At 43.1% G+C, this 23,639-nt stretch overlaps 1 long non-coding RNA gene across 2 annotated transcripts in view; it reads left to right on the forward strand.

The window, feature by feature from the left end:
• The first annotated feature begins 1,431 nt into the window (after positions 1 to 1,431).
• LOC142503350 (uncharacterized) overlaps positions 1,432 to 23,639 on the forward strand; it is a 29,217-nt gene continuing 7,009 nt past the window's right edge. Inside the window, exons 1-3 of one of the 2 annotated variants that reach the window (XR_012803966.1) lie at positions 1,432 to 1,663; positions 1,740 to 1,870; positions 13,318 to 13,370. This is a non-coding gene — a long non-coding RNA (uncharacterized LOC142503350). The other variant, XR_012803965.1, reaches the window with a different exon arrangement.

The raw sequence follows: 23,639 nt of genomic DNA on the forward strand, positions 1-23,639 counted from the left end.
CACCAGCGAGTGTCCCAAATGTACTTTGGGTGCTAGGCACCAATACCCTACTGTCCCTTCCCCAGTGCCCAGCCCACCCAAAAGTGCAAGGAGTAGCACTCTCCCATGAACTGTTGGTGCACTTGTTGAGGTACCTGCCGAGTACTCCAGTACTCGGTGTGGCCGACTTAGAAATGAGGATCCGTCTGATCCAGCGACGTGGCCCTCAGCGATGGCGTCCGCCTCTGCATTGGGTGGACTCCGGTAGAAGGGTCTCACCTTTAAGAGTCTTTGTTAACGCCGCGGTGGTCTGGTCCCAGAACACAACAGCGATCACCACAAAGCGTCTTCCTTGTGTCCCTGACACTATAGTAAAATGGGTAAGAGTCCCTATCTAAGGGGCCTTCCATGCAGCAGTCACCCGCTTCATGTGATTGGGACCTATCTGGGACCTAAGAGGAGGTTCTAGCCTAGTCTGAGTGCCACTGACACCCAGACCCTCCCTTTCCCTTGTCTGCCCTGGCTCCAACTCAAAAACTGACTCCTGACTAACTGACGAACTGACTCCTGACTAACTGACAAACTGACTCCTGACTAACTGACAAACTGACTCCTGACTAACTGACAAACTGACTCCTGACTAACTGACAAACTGACTCCTGACTGACTGACAAACTGACTCCTGACTAACTGACAAACTGACTCCTGACTAACTGACAAACTGACTCCTGACTAACTGACAAACTGACTCCTGACTGACTGACAAACTGACTCCTGACTAACTGACAAACTGACTCCTGACTAACTGACAAACTGACTCCTGACTAACTGACAAACTGACTCCTGACTGACTGGCAAACTGACTCCTGACTAACTGACAAACTGACTCCTGACTAACTGACAAACTGACTCCTGACTAACTGACAAACTGACTCCTGACTAACTGACAAACTGACTCCTGACTAACTGACAAACTGACTCCTGACTAACTGACAAACTGACTCCTGACTAACTGACAAACTGACTCCTGACTAACTGACAAACTGACTCCTGACTGACTGACAAACTGACTCCTGACTGACTGACAAACTGACTCCTGACTGACTGACAAACTGACTCCTGACTGACTGACAAACTGACTCCTGACTAACTGACAAACTGACTCCTGACTGACTGACAAACTGACTCCTGACTAACTGACAAACTGACTCCTGACTGACTGACAAACTGACTCCTGACTGACTGACAAACTGACTCCTGACTAACTGACAAACTGACTCCTGACTGACTGACAAACTGACTCCTGACTGACTGACAAACTGACTCCTGACTGACTGACAAACTGACTCCTGACTGACTGACAAACTGACTCCTGACTGACTGACAAACTGACTCCTGACTGACTGACAAACTGACTCCTGACTGACTGACAAACTGACTCCTGACTGACTGACAAACTGACTCCTGACTAACTGACAAACTGACTCCTGACTGACTGACAAACTGACTCCTGACTGACTGACAAACTGACTCCTGACTGACTGACAAACTGACTCCTGACTGACTGCCTCACTCCCTACTGTCAGAATCTCTCAGCCCTATTGGTTGCCTGGCAACATGTGGACTGCAGCCCCTGGGTGTGTTGGAACTTGCAGTTCCCTTGCTGCTATACTCCGATGGAAAGGTAAGGGGACAAACAGGGGATGAGGGGGACCCAGGCTATATTATTTATAACTAGTATTAGTAACTATACATTTCAGTGTCTGCAGCTCTGCTGTAGCCTACTGGGACTGGAGGCGCTGTAACCAAATGAAAAGAAGCTGAGGATCACCTAAAGCCTGTCCTGTTCCCCACAACATCGCGGAAGCTCATCTCTCTTGGACCGTCACAGGTAACCAGCACCACACATACCTGTAGCTTAGGCAAAATCTCCCCGGAGGGGAAGCAGTGCTACACTAGTATTAGTAACTATACATTTTCGTGTAATATTATTTATAACTAGTATTAGTAACATACATTTTCGTGTAATATTATTTATAACTAGTATTAGTAACTATACATTTTCGTGTAATATTATTTATAACTAGTATTAGTAACTATACATTTTCATGTAATATTATTTATAACTAGTATTAGTAACTATACATTTTCGTGTAATATTATTTATAACTAGTATTAGTAACTATACATTTTCGTGTAATATTATTTATAACTAGTATTAGTAACTATACATTTTCATGTAATATTATTTATAACTAGTATTAGTAACATACATTTTCGTGTAATATTATTTATAACTAGTATTAGTAACTATACATTTTCATGTAATATTATTTATAACTAGTATTAGTAACATACATTTTTTGTGTAATATTATTTATAACTAGTATTAGTAACATACATTTTCGTGTAATATTATTTATAACTAGTATTAGTAACTATACATTTTCATATAATATTATTTATAACTAGTATTAGTAACCATACATTTTTGTGTAATATTATTTATAACTAGTATTAGTAACATACATTTTCGTGTAATATTATTTATAACTAGTATTAGTAACTATACATTTTCATATAATATTATTTATAACTAGTATTAGTAACATACATTTTCGTGTAATATTATTTATAACTAGTATTAGTAACTATACATTTTCATATAATATTATTTATAACTAGTATTAGTAACCATACATTTTTTGTGTAATATTATTTATAACTAGTGTAACACCCTTTCCCCCCTCCCCTAAGCGAAATCTACCATGTTACGTGTACTCTGGTGCTGAGTAGCTCACCTGTTGTAGGCCAGGAAGCCTGAGTCTCCGCTGTTAGTGGGAATAGCAACGGGACAGATCGGTACTTCTTCGGTGCAGCGCCTCCATCCTGTAGGGTAGCTGCTGTAGGCAGATGGTATTCCCTACAGGAACCCCCGGTTTAAGTAATGACACAGAGAAGTGGAACCGTTCACCTTTTATTTGGCGGGCCAGGACCCGATTCCATCTCTTGCAAGCGAGGGACTTCTTACACGACCACCATATCATATCTTCCCTCGCATATTGCATTGCTGTCATTCCCTGACTAGTCACCCCGAGGCCGTTGAGGTCCATGAGGCTAGTCGCCACCCCCTTACCCCCTGATGGGGTAATTCAGAACCCCGCCTCACTCACTGGGGAGAAGACTACATCCTGGAATCGTTCTCCTCTAAATTTGGGTTAGGAGCCTCTTATATACCTGAGGAGGGGTTAGTGACGCTGCCCCAAACTGGGCAGGTGTTAGAGGAGGTGCCAGTGTTAGAGGAGGTACCGGTGTCACACCATACTACATGTGACACCTTACACTCTCCCCCCCCCCCAAGCGGCATGACGCTCCCAATTGCTATCCAGCCTGCACCTGGCTATAGCAACAATATTGCTAGTGTGCCAGCGGACTCACACCCTGGCCATGTGGAGGGATTTAACTGACACTGCCTGCACTTACCAGGACCTACATGTCAGGGCCGGGAAACACATAGCCAGGGGCACTAGGCTACACTAGTATTAGTAAGTATACATTTCCATGTACAGGTGGTCCTCGGGGTCCGACGGTGCGCTTTCCATTGAACGCCTTATCCGAAACCGCGTAATGCAGTTCGCTGGACGCGTTATCCGACATCGGAACCGCTTATCCAACGGTCACTACCGCCGATTAACATGGACCCGCAATCTGACGGTCCGTTACCCGGCGTTTTGCAGGACGCATTACGTCGGATAAGCGAGGACCACCTGTAGTATTATTTATAATAATCATACTGTGAAAATAAACACAAAATGTATTTTATATATATATATATATATAAAATGAAACATCCGCACTAACCCTATTGAGATTCCTTTTAACGTTCCGATTATGACGCACAGAAATGTTCCGTTTTAGTACATATTATTCCTGTACGTGTGTGCCAAAACAAATAATATATCTGGGGACGAAGCTGACCGGATGGCGCGGTTTGAGCGTAGAACAGAGGCGCACACGAGCACAATTGGGGTTGACATGTGGTGATGCTTGGTGCATAGGCACCTCCTATATGATCCAGATCAATAGTAGATTTCATGCTTCTGAATATTATCATTTCTTTCCTTACTTTGTAGATAGACAATATCAGGAAATTACTTAGTAAAATTAGATTTTTTTTTTTACATTTGGCGCCCAGTAAGCAGTTTAATACCACGTGTTTCTACGGAGACATTAGGGTTTCATAGAATTTTGGACAGCGAACATTTTTAAATGAAACAATTGAATTTTCTAAATGGTATGGCGGAGCACTTAGCTTAAGAGAATACACTTCCAAATCAAAAGCCTCTCAATCATTGTAAATAATATTTAGAGGATTTTGTGCTCTATGTTTTCCAGCAAGTTCACATTTTCATTGAATGTTTCACTGGCTCATGCACACATAGGTGATGTACGAATTTATTATTTCTTATGTATTTCTGTTGTTTTACATTGCAAGAGACATCTGGTTGACAGGGACTTGGAAAATGAGCAATAAACTTGAGGCTGCATTTATAGCAATCATATTTATTAAATGCTTTAAGATATGTTTAACCTTTTTGAACAGAAAAACTAGGTCAAAGTTTTTCAAATGGGTAAATGTGTTCTCAATAGCATGGTGGATTTAGGGGAACATGTGGTTTTCATTATTTTCATATTTGGGTAAAATGAGTATTTGTAGCAAAGCAAATTTGCAGACCCCCTACTGACATCAAGATCTGTGCCCCTACCGGCGAAATAAAAGGTACGTTTAGCATGATTGGTAAGTAATAGGAGCACATATGCTGCTGGAGTCAGCTGGGTCTTTGTATTACCATTAGCTCATATCAGAATCATTGTGTCTTGGTGCAGGGCCCAATTTAAGGGGAAGAGACACAGGGTCAGTAATGTACTGTAGGGTGTTGTAGGAGAGCTGAACAGTCACACCATGATTACAAATGGGTGTCTTAAAGCCCTCTGCTATATTGTATGTTAAAAGGGCTGTGCCTTGGTCACTATGAACAAATAAGTGATAAATACAGTATGGGTTATTTAAATGAACTATTGTAAACGCCAACATCAGAGAAACAAAGTTATGCATAAATACTGCTGGGAAGCGCTGTATAAATAAAGATATAGTTACCTACATATGGCACTGTACTTGCCACATTTTAACACGTTCACTTGGGTTACAATGTTTCTAGCACAGTGGGGAAGATTACACAATTCCACAGCATGCCCGGGATTACACAATACATTATCCGGGAGCCACCAACGCGCATTCTGCACTATCGCACCCGAGTTGGCAATAAATGCTTTAATTTACTTTAATGGCTGGTACTGGCGATTCAGCCGTGATAGTGCCGATCGGGCTTTGATAAATTCCGCCCACTGTCGCCTCTGAATTGATGTTCTATTTTGATCAAATGCAGTGAATACGAAATTACAAGACATTTTGCAGTAGGGTGAACCTAATTATACTACATATACATTTACACGTTAAGCGCCAAGTGAAGATTAATTCTGTGTGTCAAAACCGAGAAACCAAAACCCGAATAAAAGACAAGAGCTTTGGAGATTCAGCTCTGGTAATTGGATCCTTTAAAAAAAAAGGTCAGTTCAGGCGAAGAACACAGTCCATCATAGAACACAGTCCTTGATACATCACCAAAATGATCAATTGATACAGAAACACGGTCCCTGAAGCATGGTGAGAAGAAAGGGGTCCCCCAGCCAAAACTCCCGCTCCAACGCATTTTGACAACTGTCTTCTGGGAGTGGAGTTTGCCCATGAAAGAACGTACTGTTTGTTGCTGTCCCCTCTGTGATTTGAGAAGGCTGGTTGGAGCCCCCCTCCGTTTTATCATTCTCCCCTGTTTTTATATAATTAATAAATTATTTTGTCGGTATACAGTACCTGTGTGCTCCTCTTTGGATATCTTTTCGTGTGTGTATACAGCACACACACACCACACACACCACACACACCACACACTCTTTGAATTCTATGGTTTTACATATCAGGACATAAAAAGCTGTGTGTGCTGTGCTGTGTGTGTGTGTGTGTGTGTGTGTGTGTGTGTGTGCTGTGCACGCGCATAGTAAGTGAAACTTCTGTGTGTGTTGTCAGCAACATATAAAGTAACAATAATATTAGATGTTGTTATAGATGTTTGTAATAAAATTGAATCATTTTTAGATGTTACAATTGTATAGTTTTATTTTTAATACATGAAATAATCGAGTTATGATAACTGAAGTAAGATAAATATATTGTCGATTGTAAACTATGTAAATGTCGTTGAAAAACCGCATTAATAGTGGATCCAGATGTTGTAGTTTGTACTGTATGGCTGGATTGGTGTTGAGAGTTAAATTGAATTTTTATTTACTTATTGGTGTTTGTTTTGGTGTTTTTGTAGCCCTAGTACGAGCACGATACTCACGCACTCTTTCTGTGTTATTCTTAGCCATTTTTATTTTTGAGATTATTTTGAGATAATTTTTTTGAGATTATTTTGAACGTAATTTTATTTCTGCGCATAACTGTAAATTCCGTGTGTGTGTGTGTGTGTGAATATATGTGTGTCTGTGTGTGTGTGTGAATATGTGTGTGTCTGTGTGTGTGTGTGTGAATATGTGTGTGTTTGTGTGTGTGAATATGTGTGTGTCTGTGTGTGTGTATGTGTCTGTGTCTGTGTGACTTGTTGAAGTTGAGGCGGTGTTCGCTGCTGCAGATGCGCAGTATGCGCGAGCAATGCCAGCCGCTTCTGCGCATGCGTGGCGTCCGTCAGCGGCGCCATCACTACTGCACATGCGTGGCATCTGACAGCGGGCATGTGGGGGGAGCAGCGGCCTTTAGGAGCGTGACGTCATTTCCGTTTCACATTTTCGTCTCCATGAAGGAGTTTTGTTCCATCAAAATTGACTAGGTGCCACAAAGAAGTTTCACTTCAAATACCCAGTAACTCTTTGATAAAGCGCTGTCATAGCGCGAAACGCGTTAGAGGACCCTTTTTAATGTAGCTGTTGCTACCATGCATCTGGAATAAAGCATTTTTACTTCTCACGGATCTGCCTCCAGCCCTAATTCTTTGCAGTGCTCCACCATCTCCCTACACAGGCATGTGGGGGGAGCAGCGGCCTTTAGGAGAGTGACGTCATTTCCGTTTCACATTTTCGTCTCCATGAAGGAGTTTTGTTCCATCAAAATTGACTAGGTGCCACAAAGAAGTTTCACTTCAAATACCCAGTAGCCATAACGGACATTGATATAATAAAATTTTTGGTCAATTATGCCAATTACCACCTAAGCAGTATGGTATTGTAGCTCCTCCTACCTACAATTAATTTGTTCTACAACGTACGTTTCACATGTGACACATTTTTCAAAATGTCTTCGCAAACTTTTTAACCGTTTTTGTCCAAATTCCATTTCTGCCAAACCAGTTTGCAGAACTTTGACGGGCTAAACAATTCTCAGTTGTCGTCCGTTGTTACCATCAACTACCTGTCTCACCAATAAATACCGGCTCAGTCACACTTCACAAGCTATTTGCCACGCATTAAGTCAATGTGCATTTCAGTTTTGTTTAATGATGCTTCCTGGCATCATCAGAGAGAGCTGAAGTCCTATTTTAGGGTCTGGACGGGAGTTCACATTGTTAAATACAATGAAAATGCCCATTGAATTGATGGTTGGGGAATCGCTTGAGAACTCTGAGACGCACATTTCTTTCGTGAATAAAAAGGGCCAATTTTGTATGGTTCGCAAACTTGGTGAAAGCTTTGCAGACCTATCCAACACACAATACCTCATTTTATAACCTCAAACAAGAAAGCTGACTCCAGCAGGGTACATTTAATAATGTGTAATCAAAAGTAAAAGAAAATAAATCTCTCTTCTTGGTGAACAAATGTTATGCCTATAAATGGTTGTATGCTTCATTGAAACATTAATACATTTCATTACAGTCTCAGTTTTAAACATTCTAAGGAGCTTTTTTAAACGCTAGCTTTAAAACTATTTGTTTGGGGCAGCAGTGTATAGAATTAAAACATATAAAATATCTTTGTTTGGAGAGTCAAACACAGAAGATTTATTTCACCAATCACGCTTACACATATTGATGGCCCTACATTGAGAGAATGGGCATAAAGACAAAAGGTTTCTGACAACTCATAACATTTTTCAAAATCTAACATAATTTACAGCAAATTGCATAAAAACATTAGTGCTGCAAAGTAACATTAAGTGACGTAAAATAACAATCTGAAACCATCAATATCTCCAGATTCAGGATGTCATATTAATCTGGTTTGCTGGCTGATTCGATTTCCCCCATATATATATTTTAATATCACTTGTACAAACATTCCGTTGTATATTGAAGTTACAGTAACTGGACTCAGGCAGCTCTGGTATAGGGAAAGAAATATTAGGTATGTCAATAACAGTTATTAAGGGTTGGTGGAAAAGAAAAGTAATAAACAAGAGTTCAAGGAAATGTCTGTCGTAACCAGATGGAATTTCATATTTGGTTCATTTGTAATATTTTCATATTTTAGAAAAGGCACTATACTCCATTTCAAATTGATACCAGATTCCGTTAGTATGGTAGATTGCTTTTTTTAAACATTATTGCTGTCTCCAAAGCCCTGATTATATATTTGCTTTGCCAAAGTTTTACACTATTTTGACTGGATGTTTCCATAAAGAGAAACCTCAGAAATAAACAGTGAGGAAAAATATTTCTCTTTCTCCAGATAACCTCATTCTCCGTTCATCTTCAGAATAAAAAGTTACTTTTCCCCCTCTGTTTAACTCCTTCATTGCCAAATGGACCTGCCTTGCTTTGCAATGTGTTCTAGGTTTCAGAAGAGAGTAACTGGTACAGTAGAGGCAACTCTTATTCTAACAAAAACCAGTGGCAATTCCCCAAAAGACCCAGGTACACCCAGGTACATTCTGAATACATGCCTTAAACTTTCCTTAAACTAGCCCTAGCATTTCTGCATTGATTAATGGCCTATCAGATTAACAGCGGGGGTCCCTGGCAGTCCCATTCAAACTGAATTGGACTGCCAGGGATCCCTGCTGTGTTAATCCTATGGGTCGTTAGTCAATGCAGAAATGCCTTAAACGTGCCTCAAACTAGCCCAGAACATACCCAGCACATACCCAGCACACACCCAGCACATACCCAGCACATACCCAGCACATACCCAGCACACACCCAGCACATACCCAGCACATACCCAGAATGTAACCCGGCTAGTTTACAGCAAATGTTAGAATAAACGTTGCCTCTACTGTATGTGACGTGTCATGCTACATGCTAGCTACATACTACATGCATTCTGTTTAGAGCATGTTCCTAGTTTTTATCTCAAGTATTTGGTTCATTGTTCACGGGATATATGGTCAGAATGGGCAAACTCACAATGTAACTGACAAGCAGCGTTCTTATTCAGTTATATCCTTCATTGTATCATTAGGCCAGAGAGTCCAGTCCTCAGGCCCCCCGCCCACCCCAACAGGTAAGGTTTTAAGGATAATCCTGCTTCAGCACAGATTGCTCAATCAGTGGCTCAGTCTTTGACCTAAAACCTGACCTGTCGGGGTGGTCTTGAAGGCTGGAGTGGAGACCCTCTGCTTTATGCTACGCGATGAACGCTCCCCACATAGCACGTGCCAGTTGGAGAATTTATTTTGACACAAGTTAAAAAAGGAATACTATAAAGACGCATGTGAAGCACGGACTGTGATGGACGCCTGAGAGACGGGCTCCGGGCTGAGGCGGGCAGAGCGGCGGAATTGATTTGATCTAGGATCCCAAATCATATCCCAAAAACACAATCCAGGCCATCGGAACCCACCCTGATGTCCCAGATGCCCACAAAACAAAATAAACCTGCAGCAAGAGGCGCATTAATACTTTAACAGGAAGGATCTCCCGGCAGCGTCTCAAGATGGCGGAGGCTCACCACATGGCACACAAAATGAGAGGTCGGGATCTGAGTCAGACCTGTAGGAGATTCCGCTTTACCCCACCAAGCAGGACATTGAGGACCTATGCACTAGGCTCCAAAATATTGTCCAGATGGAGATGCAGTTGGCACTCACAGGAATCCTGCAGGATATAACCGCCTTGGGATCCCACACAAATCAGTAAGAAGAAAAGATGGATGCCACAGCAGAGGCCCTGCAGTCCACAGAGGCCAAGGTCCAGGTCCTGCAAACCTGAATGGAGAAAATGGCCACCCAGCAAGAGGACACAGACAACCGGGCAAGGCAAAACAACCTATGGATTTGGAATATTGCGGAGTCAGTAGTGGACCTGGATGACTTCTTGGGGCGATGGGTCCGGGTCCTCCTGTCGAAGCTGCTTCCGGAGCAACTGTAGATGGACAGGTTCCACCGGGCTCTCTGCCCAAAACCCCCACTGGACCATACAGCCAGAGATGTGGTTCTCAGGCTACACTTTTACAAAACTAAAGAGGCCCTCCTACGTGCCACCTGTGATGAACGATCCCACACATTTGAAAATATGCCCCTTCAGGTGTTCCAGAACATAGCCCAAGCCACACTGGCCCAGAGAAGAACCCCGAGACCAGTGACCAAGCTACTTCAGGACAAGGGAGTCCGTTACCGATGGAGGTTCCTGGAAAGCCTGGCGATCGATCCCCCACATGGCCAACAGTCCCTAGGCCTCAGCTGGCCTCGGCGCCGGAGTGGCATAGAGTGCCAGAAAGGAGATGCACAGACAAACATCAACCCCGTTCATGGTCCCAGCTAGAAAAAGAAGGCTGACGGTTCCACATCACTCCTTCCTGGAATTAACCAGAGACCTTTTGGGAGTGAGGTAAAAGCATCCTGAGTGTCCAGCCAGGACATTGGGCTTGCTGACCCGAACCATTGCACAGACATTTGACAATGCAGACATTGTCCGTTTACAACCTATAGGGGGCTATGCACTAAGCTCAATGGCTTTGCGTTCTGATTTGGCCAAAAAGCAGGTTCTTAAAAAGTGAAGCCGGGGACGCGATGCACTAAGGCCTTGAGGCCATTTTTTAACGTACCTGCTCAAAATAGCTCAAAACAGCCACAGCGTACGTGTTGCTTTTTTCCCCCCTGCTAGCGTTCTAAACCTTTCCGTTCGCTAGCTGATAGAAAAAAAAGCTGCATGTAACATTTGCATGGAGATTTGCCATCTCCATGCAAGACTGTTACAGGCGATTGTACACTAAATAAATATATTTTAATAATAGTGAACATGAGCAGGGGGTCTCCGGAGCTGAACCGCATTGGTTTCAGGTCCGAGGACCCCCTACTTCAGGAGTTACAGGCCCTGTTATGGGGTGCCGGTATCCCCTGCAGTTTAAAGCTCCCGCGTCACGTGACCAGGTTATTTACATTCTGCAGGGGATACCGGCACCCCATAAAGGTGCCTATATCTCCTGAAGTAGGGGATCCTCGGACCTGAAACCAATGCGGTTCAGCTCAGGAGACCCCCTGCACATCTACACTAGTATTAAAACACACATAACAATAAACAATAATTCATCACCGTAGCGGCTATACAGTAATGAAGCTGCTTTAATGTATTTTTAATAATAGTGTGCGGGAGCAGGGGGTCCCCTTAGCTGAACCGCATTGCTTTCTGCCTCAGAGATCCCCTGCTTCCCGAGTTACAGGGCATCGGGTGCCAGTGCCGCCGCCATCTTTGTAGCGTCCAAGACGCGACATGGGCTCTATAAAGATGGCGTCCGCACTGGCACCGATGCCCCAAACCGGGGCCTGTAACTCGGGAAGCAGGGGGTCTCTGAGGCAGAAATCAATGCAGTTCAGTTCAGGGGACCCCCTGCTCCCGCACACTATTAATAAAAATGCATTAATGCAGCTTCATTACCTTAGCGGATAGCCGCTAAGGCAATGAAGGGGTTAAGGCACATTAGCATGTTTATTGGGGACAATTGTCCCCAATAAACAACGCACATCCCCCCCGCCCCCTAACACATACAGTACTGTAATGGGCAAAATTACTATTATCCACATATGGATAATAATGCATTTGCCCATTTTAAATACATATAAATGACAATAAATACAGTAAAAACATTTTACACTTAAGTTTTACAGGCACCCACGATGAAGGCCGCCTTCATCCTCATCTTCATTCTGCCCATGCCCCTCCGGTGCTGCAAAACATGCACAACAATCACAATAGCCAATGTAATGTCCCCTAACCCCTTAATCACCATAGCGGTTATTAACCGCTACAGTTATTAAGGGGTTAACCCACCCTAACCCACCACTCGGGAGGCTTACATACCATCCCACACTAACCCCCAACCCCGTGAGGCCTAACCACCCTCACCCACTACCCACAAGGGAGGCCTACCCACATACCCTTGGGGCCAATACACCCCCCAACACCCCCAACACATACAGTACAATAATGTGCAAAATAAGTATTATCCAGATATGGATCATATATTATTTGCCCATTATGAAACACATAAAACATGCACAAATCAAAACATGAATTTTTAATCTTAAAATCACCACATTGCATGTTACAATAAATCCAGCATCTATTGTAAATATAAGGCAACAAATCAGCAGCTCCACAAATGTCTATGAAATGTCACACAATTGCATTGAGTGTGTACATGATGCAATTAATCTGTGCATCATGTAACACTATGCAAAATATATGTAACAATAAAATACACTATGAACAATGTCCCCTAACCACCAATGCCATCATGAAAATCAAATAGAAACTAACCAACATAAATACAATTAGCATCAATCAATTAATCCATTTCCTAAAACAATTAAAATACAATAGAAATCAATTATACAATTCCCTATTCAATTCCTAAAGCCAAACCATTGCCAAAACAATTCTAATTTAAAGTAACCACCATCATTCTAATCTAAGTACCATAAAGAAGCCATTACCTAAATACAAATTACAATATTCACAACAATGACAAAATAAAGCTGCTAAATACATTAGCCATACATTAAAAGAACCTAAACATGAGCCAAACAATCAATTATTATCCCTGTATGTCTATCCATACAGATAGATAAACATAACATACAGGGGCAATAATACAGCATAAAATACAAAGCATTTACATTCAAAATTCACATACAATACACCCATTCAGTGTCCGTGAATGTATTATATACATAGATACATTCACAGGCATTAAATGAGACGGAAAAAATAAAAGACATGAATGAAAAATCATAAAAACCTGTAAAAGTAAAAATAATCAACTTTTCTTTTGTTTACTCACCATTAGATGTCCACTCACCGAAATCCAAGCGACCTGGAAGCACAGGAACCAATCCACAGGTAAGCCATAAAATAAAAATCATAACAAAAAGAGGTGTATTGCCCTCACAGACGATAAGAAATCAGCTGACAACATTATTCTCCTGCGAGAAACCCACCTTAAATGATCTGACCCCCAACGAATTTATGATAAAAACTTTCCGCAGGTGTTCCTGACCTCGGCACCAGTAAAGAAAAATGCGTGGCAATTCTCCTTCACAAAAGGTTCCCTTTCATCCTAAATAGGGTGGTGCCGGACGGGCAGGGGAGTGTATCAGGTTCATTACATGGCACAGAGGTTATGATATCAAATGTCTGCCCCCAACACCAAACTCTATAGATTTGTAACCACATTTTTCAAAAAGCTGGGACATTTAGCAAAAGGCAAGATCATACTGGGTGGGAACTTTAATACCACACTCAATAGATCTATGGAAAGGTCATCCCTCATGTCACAGAGCCAATTGTTCGAGACTCCAGATGACCATTTGAAATTAATTAAACACTTAAAGGTGTTTGGCCTAGTGGATACCTGGCAGGAGATAAACCCCAGGGCCTGGGACATCACATTTTACTTAAACCCTCACAGACTATATACGAGAATAGATTACATCTTTATTTCAGACCCCCATGTCACCCAAATACAGTCAGCAAACATTAAAAGTATGACGTGGTCTGATCATGCTCCAGTGGAGGTAATACTCAGACCTATTGGCCCCTCCTCCATTTCACTCTTGGCGAATTCACAAGGCCCTGATTAAGATTTGGGTTTTGCCCAACGATTGGGCCTCCCTTCCCCTAGGTCTTTTTGAGACATGATGTCTCGACACCCCAACTCAAAAAGGGACAATATCGACCCTCTATTCCTCAATTTTTCTCACTTCACCGGAAAATTATTTCCCCATTATATAACAATGGCAGGCAGACCTTAACCAAGTTTTAGAGCTTGGGATGTGGGGTGAAATTTTCGAGGCAGCAGCCACGAGTTTCACCGGTACAGAAACCAATGAAAATGCAGATGGTATTTAACTTTGGAGCATCTATCAAGGATGTTCCTGTGGACATCCCCCATGTGCCCATAAGGGCTGCGGCCAGGAGGACACGTTCCTCCATATGTGGGGGTCATCTCCTGGGTTGGTAGAGGTATGGAAAAAAACACATAGACTAGTGCTGAAAGTGCAAGGCTTTCCCTTTCCCCTTGATCCCTGGTCATGTCTCCTGAATAGACCTCTGGAGGACGTAGGTAGACACCAAAACAAACTGATTACCCATATAATGACAGCAACATGCTGCTCCAAAGGGGCCTTATGGACGAGCCCAAATCTGCCATCTCTCACACAGATCAAAACGAGAATATGGTATTCCCACAAAATGGAAAGGCTCACAGGCATCCTAAGGGACTCTTGTTCAAATTTTCAGTGGGTCTGGCAGCCCTGGCTGATCTATGAGAGTCCCCCTCTTACCAAGACCAATATTCTCCAATAGGCCCAGGTCCTCTCCATGGCCCTGTATTGGGAAACTCTGCAATCCTTATATAACCACCACAAACATTACAACAATCACTGGAAACTCTCAGGTGGGTTGGATGTGTACTTTATTCACTGGGTGGGGATTCACCCAAAATGTATAAAAGGGAAGGGTCCAAGATACAAATGGTATACATATTTCTCTGTATAATTGCTCGTCGGGAGTGTTGCATCACTCCTACCCCCCCTCCTCTTCTATATCCCCCACTCCTCTTCTCTTCTATATCCCCCCTCCTCCCCTCTTCTATATCCCCCCTCCTCTTCTCTTCTATATCCCCCCTCTCCTCTTCTATATCCCCCCTCCTCCCATTTCTATATCCCCCCTCCTCTTCTCTTCTATATCCCCCCCTCTCCTCTTCTATATCCCCCCTCCTCTTCTCTTCTATCTCCCCCCTCCTCTTCTCTTCTATATCCCCCACTCCTCTTCTCTTCTATATCCCCCCCTCCTCTTCTCTTCTATATCCCCCACTCCTCTTCTCTTCTATATCCCCCCTCCTCTCCTCTTCTATATCCCCCCTCCTCTCCTCTTCTATATCCCCCCTCCTCTTCTCTTCTATATCCCCCCTCCTCTTCTATATCCCCCACTCCTCTTCTCTTCTATATCCCCCCTCTCCTCTTCTATATCCCCCCTCCTCTCCTCTTCTATATCCCCCTCCTCTCCTCTTCTATATCCCCCCTCCTCTCCTCTTCTATATCCCCCCTCCTCTTCTCTTCTATATCCCCCCTCCTCTTCTATATCCCCCACTCCTCTTCTCTTCTATATCCCCCCTCCTCTCCTCTTCTATATCCCCCCTCCTCTCCTCTTCTATATCCCCCTCCTCTCCTCTTCTATATCCCCCCTCCTCTCCTCTTCTATATCCCCCCTCCTCTCCTCTTCTATATCCCACTCCTCTTCTCTTCTATATCCCCCCTCCTCTCCTCTTCTATATACCCCCTCCTCTCCTCTTCCATACCCCCCTCCTCTTCTCTTCTATAGCCCCCCTCCTCTTCTCTTCTATATCCCCCCTCCTCTCCTCTTCTATATCCCCCCTCCTCTCCTCTTCTATATCCCCCCCTCCTCCCCACTTCTATATCCCCACTCCTCTTCTATATCCCCCCCTCCTCTTCTCTTTTCTTCTGTATCCCCCCCACCCCCCACCACCCACATTTTGGAGAAACTCAATATGTCATGTTAGAAATGCCCCTTTTCTATGGGGAGATCACATTCTTTTCATGTCATGGGGACCACGTGCTGGGGGGGACCCCAAGAGATCACATTGTGTGATCTGCCAGATCAGTGGCACTCTGATGCTACCGGGCATTACGCACTCAAAGAAATAAAAACACCTCCTAATAGGGAATATAAACACATACTGGGGGTCGCATCTCAATCCCGTGGTAACTGCTATTCAAGTCAATGGCAATTCATGCCGGATATTTCTGTATCTTTCTCCAGTTACAACATGCCCTATGCTCCATAGCTGCATGGCTCCGTAACACACCACCCAGCATGGCTCCGGAACACACCACCCAGCATGGCTCCGGAACACACCACCCAGCATGGCTCCGTAACACACCACCCAGCATGGCTCCGTAACACACCACCCAGCATGGCTCCGTAACACACCACCCAGCATGGCTCCGTAACACACCACCCAGCATGGCTCCGGAACACACCACCCAGCATGGCTCCGGAACACATCACCCAGCATGGCTCCGGAACACACCACCCAGCATGGCTCCGGAACACACCACCCAGCATGGCTCCGTAACACACCACCCAGCATGGCTCCGGAACACACCACCCAGCATGGCTCCGTAACACACCACCCAGCATGGCTCCGTAACACACCACCCAGCATGGCTCCGTAACACACCACCCAGCATGGCTCCGGAACACACCACCCAGCATGGCTCCGTAACACACCACCCAGCATGGCTCCGTAACACACCACCCAGCATGGCTCCGTAACACACCACCCAGCATGGCTCCGTAACACACCACCCAGCATGGCTCCGTAACACACCACCCAGCATGGCTCCGTAACACACCACCCAGCATGGCTCCGTAACACACCACCCAGCATGGCTCCGTAACACACCACCCAGCATGGCTCCGTAACACACCACCCAGCATGGCTCCGTAACACACCACCCAGCATGGCTCCGTAACACACCACCCAGCATGGCTCCGGAACACACCACCCAGCATGGCTCCGGAACACACCACCCAGCATGGCTCCGTAACACACCACCCAGCATGGCTCCGTAACACACCACCCAGCATGGCTCCGTAAATATGGCCCTATAATAAGTGGCTGCAGGGGAAAGACTTGTGTGCTTTCAAATGGCTCAATATGTTACCAATGGGACTGCAGCTCTTCCGACCTGGACAATTATTATGGAATATATCAAAGTCTTCGCCAGATGATCGAGCAGTCTTAATTTCCTCTTAATTTCCTTGTTGTAGCATTTAAATACACTAGGACTAAGGTGGTGGATAAAGATCTCTCTCCGGGATCGAAACATTGGACTTTCTGTGCAAGTATTTGTGTACTTTCATACATTTTTTCATTACTGAACTTCTGAGTGCCTTTGTCTCTTTACCTTTCAGGTATTATATGCTATATATATATATATATATATATATATATATATATATATATATATATGTATATATATGTATATATAAGCAGGGGAAAGCACAGACAGCGCCCTTGACAACACACACCCAAATTGCTGCAACTATAACCCCACCCAGCAAAATTGAACACCCAGCACAGATGTTTAAACAATGAATATTATTGATTAATTAAAAAGTGGTCAGGAACAAGTGGATGTGCATATAATTTGAATGTATAAAAAATACAAATTGCATGAATGAATAAAATGTGTAATAGAAAAAATTAAAAAATGTGTTTTGAACGGAATGAATAATGGATGAATATATCCATTGTATGTGAAAAATATGTGAAAAATAACAAAAAATCGTATTGAAAATGTGTCATAAACAAAAAAAACAAAACATATGCAATAAAACACAATACTTAATAGTCCATGAATGTCCTTTTAGAAGATAAAAATGGTCCGGGCTGCTTTGTTCTTGGGCTCACCAACCTCCCAACGATACCTATCAAAAAAATGGAAGAGCAAAAGCGCCCGATCCATGTGTAAAATCAGATAAAAAAGGTTTTAATTTGCCATGAACAGACGATTGTGAATTCTGCTTACTTTTCTGAAAACTGATTCTGAAAACTGATTCTGAAAACTGCTTCTGTGAATCTGCTTAGCTGTTTGATCCCCTGATGAAATCCGCTGAGACGGATGAAACGCGTAGGGTCACGTGGTACAGGAACTACGGTGGTCGAGTTGGCCCAGACGCCAGAGTCAAGACGTCAGTGCAGGAGCTCCCTTTCTGTGACTGGTGATATCTCGAGTGCAGACCGGGAAGCCCATCCGGGTGACGGAAAGAGGTTTTAACGGTGACACCGGCAAACAGCTAAGCAGATTCACAGAAGCAGCAATTGTATGCAGACAGAGCACAACTGAGGAACTTGGACGTCGGCGTGGTGCATGGGCTGGTCCCAAAAAATGCTCATTTTACATTGACAAAGTGTGAGTTGGCAATCGTCTGTTCATGGCAAAGTAAAACCTTTTTTATCTGATTTTACACATGGATCGGGCGCTTTTTCTCTTTTTTTTTATATATGTATATATATATATATATATATATATATATATAACTCTCACTGCCTGACGAAACGTGATTACGTAGCGAAACGCGTTGAGTGGAAGTCTTTCTTGCGGAGCAGTCTGGAGAGGGATCACGGAAGGTCCAGCCCCCACCAATAGACGAAACCGGATCTGACGTCAGACGCCGAGCCGTGCGGTGACGCAGTAGAGCAGAGGCAGAGACGGAGAAGCACGGAGAGTCACGGGATGGTGAGCCGGCTGGCTGATGATCTCCTCTTATACACTTATTAGGTGTGACATGCCCGATTTTATTCTTTACATTGTGAGTGCATTTTTTACCTAGATAAAATATTTCTTATACCTTGGTTGATCTGCGCTATGCAAGTTTGTTCTCTCTCTTTTACCTGGGATTTACCCTCCTGAGTACCGGAACCACCCTGATGACTGCCACACTAACATCTACCACTGACTGATTGTCAACATTGCTGTTTTGACTCTTACATCTTGTAAGTAGCCATCCTACAGGAGCCAAGATTTTGGAAACTCATTTTCCTTATTCCCATTTCCACTGCACTTAGATCTGTTTTATTTGTGTTTCCTCCCTATGCTCCCCCTGGATTTCGTGTCTACTATTGCAACTATTGGGGACGAGTGAAGACTACCCCTTCCAGTGGGTCTGTGCAGGGGGTGAAATTGTATATATTTTATATTTCTATATCACTTTTTCACTTTTTGTGTTACTTGATTGTCTTATTCACTCATTAGAAGAGTTTATTATTTTCACTTTAAGTATAGTGAAGGGTATACTACCCTTTTATCTGTTTGCGCCTTTTTTTCACTTTATCACTATAACATTACCAGGAAGTAATACAGTGAGAGTTACCTCTCGTTTTCAGGTATGGCCTGGGCACAGAGTTATGATGACAAATAATACATGGTTACAAAAACATAGTTACATTAAGTCAATAGGGTAAGTGAGTGCCCTGGTGAGTATCAATATATTACATTAAAAGTTGTGGTTATTGTCCAAGTTTTTAAAGTTTTATTTAATGACATGATTATATGTAATTTCACTACATGTACTGTACCACACTGCATCCATAAAGTGGGTTTCCATATATTAAATAAAACATTTGTGTCACAAACTGACTGTCATCATTTTGGAACTTTTGTTAGAAATCCTTCTTTTAATGGGCAAGATTGTTTTGTTTACGCATATTTTAAAACAACTGGAACAGCAAAATCCTGCAAGGGAATGTTATCTTCTGTACAACGTTTCATTGGGTTTATTCTGGCAATACGTTTTAAACGTGAATGTTTGCCTCTACATTATTCTTTGGAGCAATGAAACCCAGGATCATACGGTGTATCAGTAGCAGCATCGAGCACGTGAGCTCAGATCTATGACACATGTGAGAGCGATGTGAAGCAACGTTTCATTTATCCCACTTTCAGCTTTCTAACTTGGGTACAGTGTATGCAAAGCAATTTATAAGATATTGTAAAATTATAGTCTAAAAGGAATGCATATAACAGACATGAAACATTAAATTATTATGTGTTATCCAACTACAGGCAGATGTTCAGACACACAGGGTTTGTTTTTTTCTGATTAATAAGTGCAGTTGTTAAAATATTGTCTAGTGTTCCAAGACCACACAATATGCAAACATACCATTTTTACTTGCTCATTCCATACAGAAAACTATCTGCTGTTCATTTCCATTACTAAAGTACACAGGGAAAGGTCACAGTTAGTAATTCACAATGACGCTAAATCCTAAATATCCTAAACGCTGCTGCCAGAATCACTCTACTCTTTCCTAAATCTGTCTCAGCGTCTCCCCTGCTGAAATCCCTCTCCTGGCTTCCTATCAAAGCCCGCATCTCACATGCAATTCTCCTCCTCACTTTTAAAGCTTTACACTCTTCTGCCCCTCCTTACATCTCAGCCCTAATTTTTCTGCTCAAGGATGTCTTCTCTCCACCCTCTTTGTATCTAAAGCCCTCTCCCGCCTTAAACCTTTCTCACTGACTGCCCCACACCTCTGGAATGCCCTTCCCCTCAATACCCGACTAGCACCCTCTCTATCCACTTTTAAGACCCACCTTAAGACACATTTGCTTAAAGAAGCATATGAATAGCACTGTGGATAATCCTGGACACATGATACATAAAGCTTGGCCCCCTGCAGACGCACTTACTAGAACTCCCTCCTGCTGTCTCTATACGTTCCCCTACCTACCAATTAGATTGTAAGCTCCTCGGAGCAGGGACCCCTCTTCCTTAATGTTACTTTTATGTCTGAAGCACTTATTCCCATGATCTGTTATTTGTATTATTTGTTATTTATATGATTGTCTTGTGTATTACTACTGTGAAGCGCTATGTACATTAATGGCGCTATATAAATAAAGACATACATACAGTAGATACATACAATGACAAAAACAGCCTGATTGTGAGTTGGAGAAGGTACACTGCCACAAAAATAATAATATAATAAATACATCCCTAACCCCAACGTACACATTTACAAGCCGCATTTCTACTAAATTGCAAACTTCTTATTACTCAATGAGGGCTATTTACTTAATGGTCCCTGATATGTTCCAGGTTTTTCTGTGTGTTCAGTGAGTTTGTCCATATTCAGTCCCTGGGGAGGAGGCATTACACCACAATACCACAATACCACAATACCACAATACCACAATACCACAATGAGCTGCAGAATGCACACAGGCTCTTCCATCACCGCTTGTGTAAAGTAACAGGTAATTACATTCAGTAATCATCAATAGCAAAATCAAGCAAGTTTCATTTGGCAAGAAAGCTTACACTTTAGTCAACAGTGGGAATAGCTTTCTGATGTATTACAATAAATAATTAGGCGATGTGCACATATTCTGTGCACATAAGATCTAAGGGATGATATAAAATAGTGTTGTCTCAACTTGTCAGTTATAATATGTTATATCGTAATAACAAAAATTATTCCAAAATCATATCATTGTTTTCATTTTGTAATGTTGCTTTGAAAATAGCATTTGTGTATTTAAGTCATATATATAACATCGCTATTTAGCTGAGTATTAAAAATATATTACAGCTTAATTTAATGTGTTACACTAACTGTAGCCCTATTACTCTGGGAGAAAACACAACATTGCAGCATGACAAGTAACAATGCAGCGTGACAGTAACAGTGCAGCATGACAAGTAACAGTGCAGCGTGACAAGTAACACTGCAGCATGAAAGTGATAGTGCAGCATGAAAGTAATAGTGCAGCATGAAAGTAACAGTGCAGCGTGACAGTAACAGTGCAGCGTGACAGTAACAGTGCAGCGTGACAGTAACAGTGCAGCATGACAAGTAACACTGCAGCATGACAAGTAACACTGCAGCATGAAAGTAACCGTGCAGCATGACAAGTAACACTGCAGCATGAAAGTAACCGTGCAGCATGAAAGTAACAGTGCAGCGTGACAGTAACAGTGCTGCATGACAAGTAAGGCTGCGAACCCGCTGCGGCCGGTGGGGCGCGCGGCCGCGCTGCCGCGAACCACCAGACCCTTGCCCGAGTGGTCCCTGCCCCGCTGCCTCCTTCCGGCAGGGCGGACTACGTACTGTGACGCGTCAGCCGGCCGATACTGCAAGAATCTTGTGAATTTCGGCGTTGACGCGTCACGTGGTACGCGAGTCAGCCAATGGGGAGGAGGGGAGGGACGAAGCTAGGTGGGAGGCGCCTTGGGCGGGGAGCAGGGAAGGAGCTGCGTGTTATTAAAGTGTGTGTGTGTGTGTGTGTGTATGTATGTGTGTGGGGGGGTGGACGGCACCACAATCGGAGCCCGCCCACCTCCCTCCCACTCCCGCCCCCTCCCTCTCCGGCTCCCTACAGACCGCATATCGCGGTCTGTGTCTGTCAGCGCCCCGTCTGTCTGCAGTGCGGGCGCGCTGAATGAGGGAGCGGTACCTTAGCCTAACAGTGCAGCATGACAGTAACAGTGCAGCGTGACAATAACAGTGGAGAGTGACAGTAATAGTGCAGTGTGACAGTAACAGCATGACAGTAACAGTTTAGTGTGACAGTAACAGTGCAGCATGACAAGTAACAATGCAGCATGACAGTAACAGTGCAGCATGACAGTAACAGTGCAGCATGACAAGTGACAGTGCAGCATGACAGTAAGTGCAGCGTGACAGTAACAGTGCAGCATGACAAGTAACACTGTAGCATGACAGTACGTGCAGCATAACAAGTAACAGTGCAGCATGACAAGTAACAATGCAGCGTGACAGTAACAGTGCCTTTAAAAAATACAGTAAGTGTTTTTTTGCTATGTTCTTTATATTCTGTAATCTTGTGAGCAAATATCAGAAGGTACCGATGTACAGTATGTATGTATGTGTGTGTATGTGTGTATATATGTACATATGTATGTATATCTTTATGTATATGGCGCCATTAATGTACGTGGCGCTGCGCAGCAGTAACACACATACTGCTGTGTATCCTTCTTTCTTATGTTGCAATAGTATAGATTATTATTGTGGGGGTTATTTACTAAACTGCCTCGTGCATCACTGAAGTCATTGGGGGTTCCCGTGCAATAGGGACCCAGTCGCCACTATTGCAGTTCAATAAATGACCCCCTTTTTTTCTCCGCCCCACAATGCACGCATTGCCAGCAGATGAATTTGTTTTGTTTATTCATTCGTTAAAGTACATTGTTAAAAAAACTAATTATGCACACTAACAAATCATTACAAATGACAAGCATTGTTTAATCATATAATGAATTTTAAAATGAAAACAGAGACATATATATTTTGTTAGTTGTAGCGTGTTTTCAGTAGGACAGGCTTATCAGGGGGCAGCAAAGCATTCCTTTTGCACATGAAATATTTAGTAGTTAGTCAGAATCCAGAATACACATTTTCCATAAAGCTGAACCAACAGAACCCATCAATGTGATAGTTAATTAAGTGTGACCTAAACCAACTTGACTTGAGCTCTGCATTAAATGCACAAAACCCATTTGAGCTGACCAACAGCAGAAGTGCTACTCAGAGAAATTGAAAAGGATTTT

This window comes from Ascaphus truei, chromosome 10 (genome assembly GCF_040206685.1).
Source record: "Ascaphus truei isolate aAscTru1 chromosome 10, aAscTru1.hap1, whole genome shotgun sequence".
In the NCBI taxonomy this organism is placed as follows: Eukaryota; Metazoa; Chordata; class Amphibia; order Anura; family Ascaphidae; genus Ascaphus; species Ascaphus truei.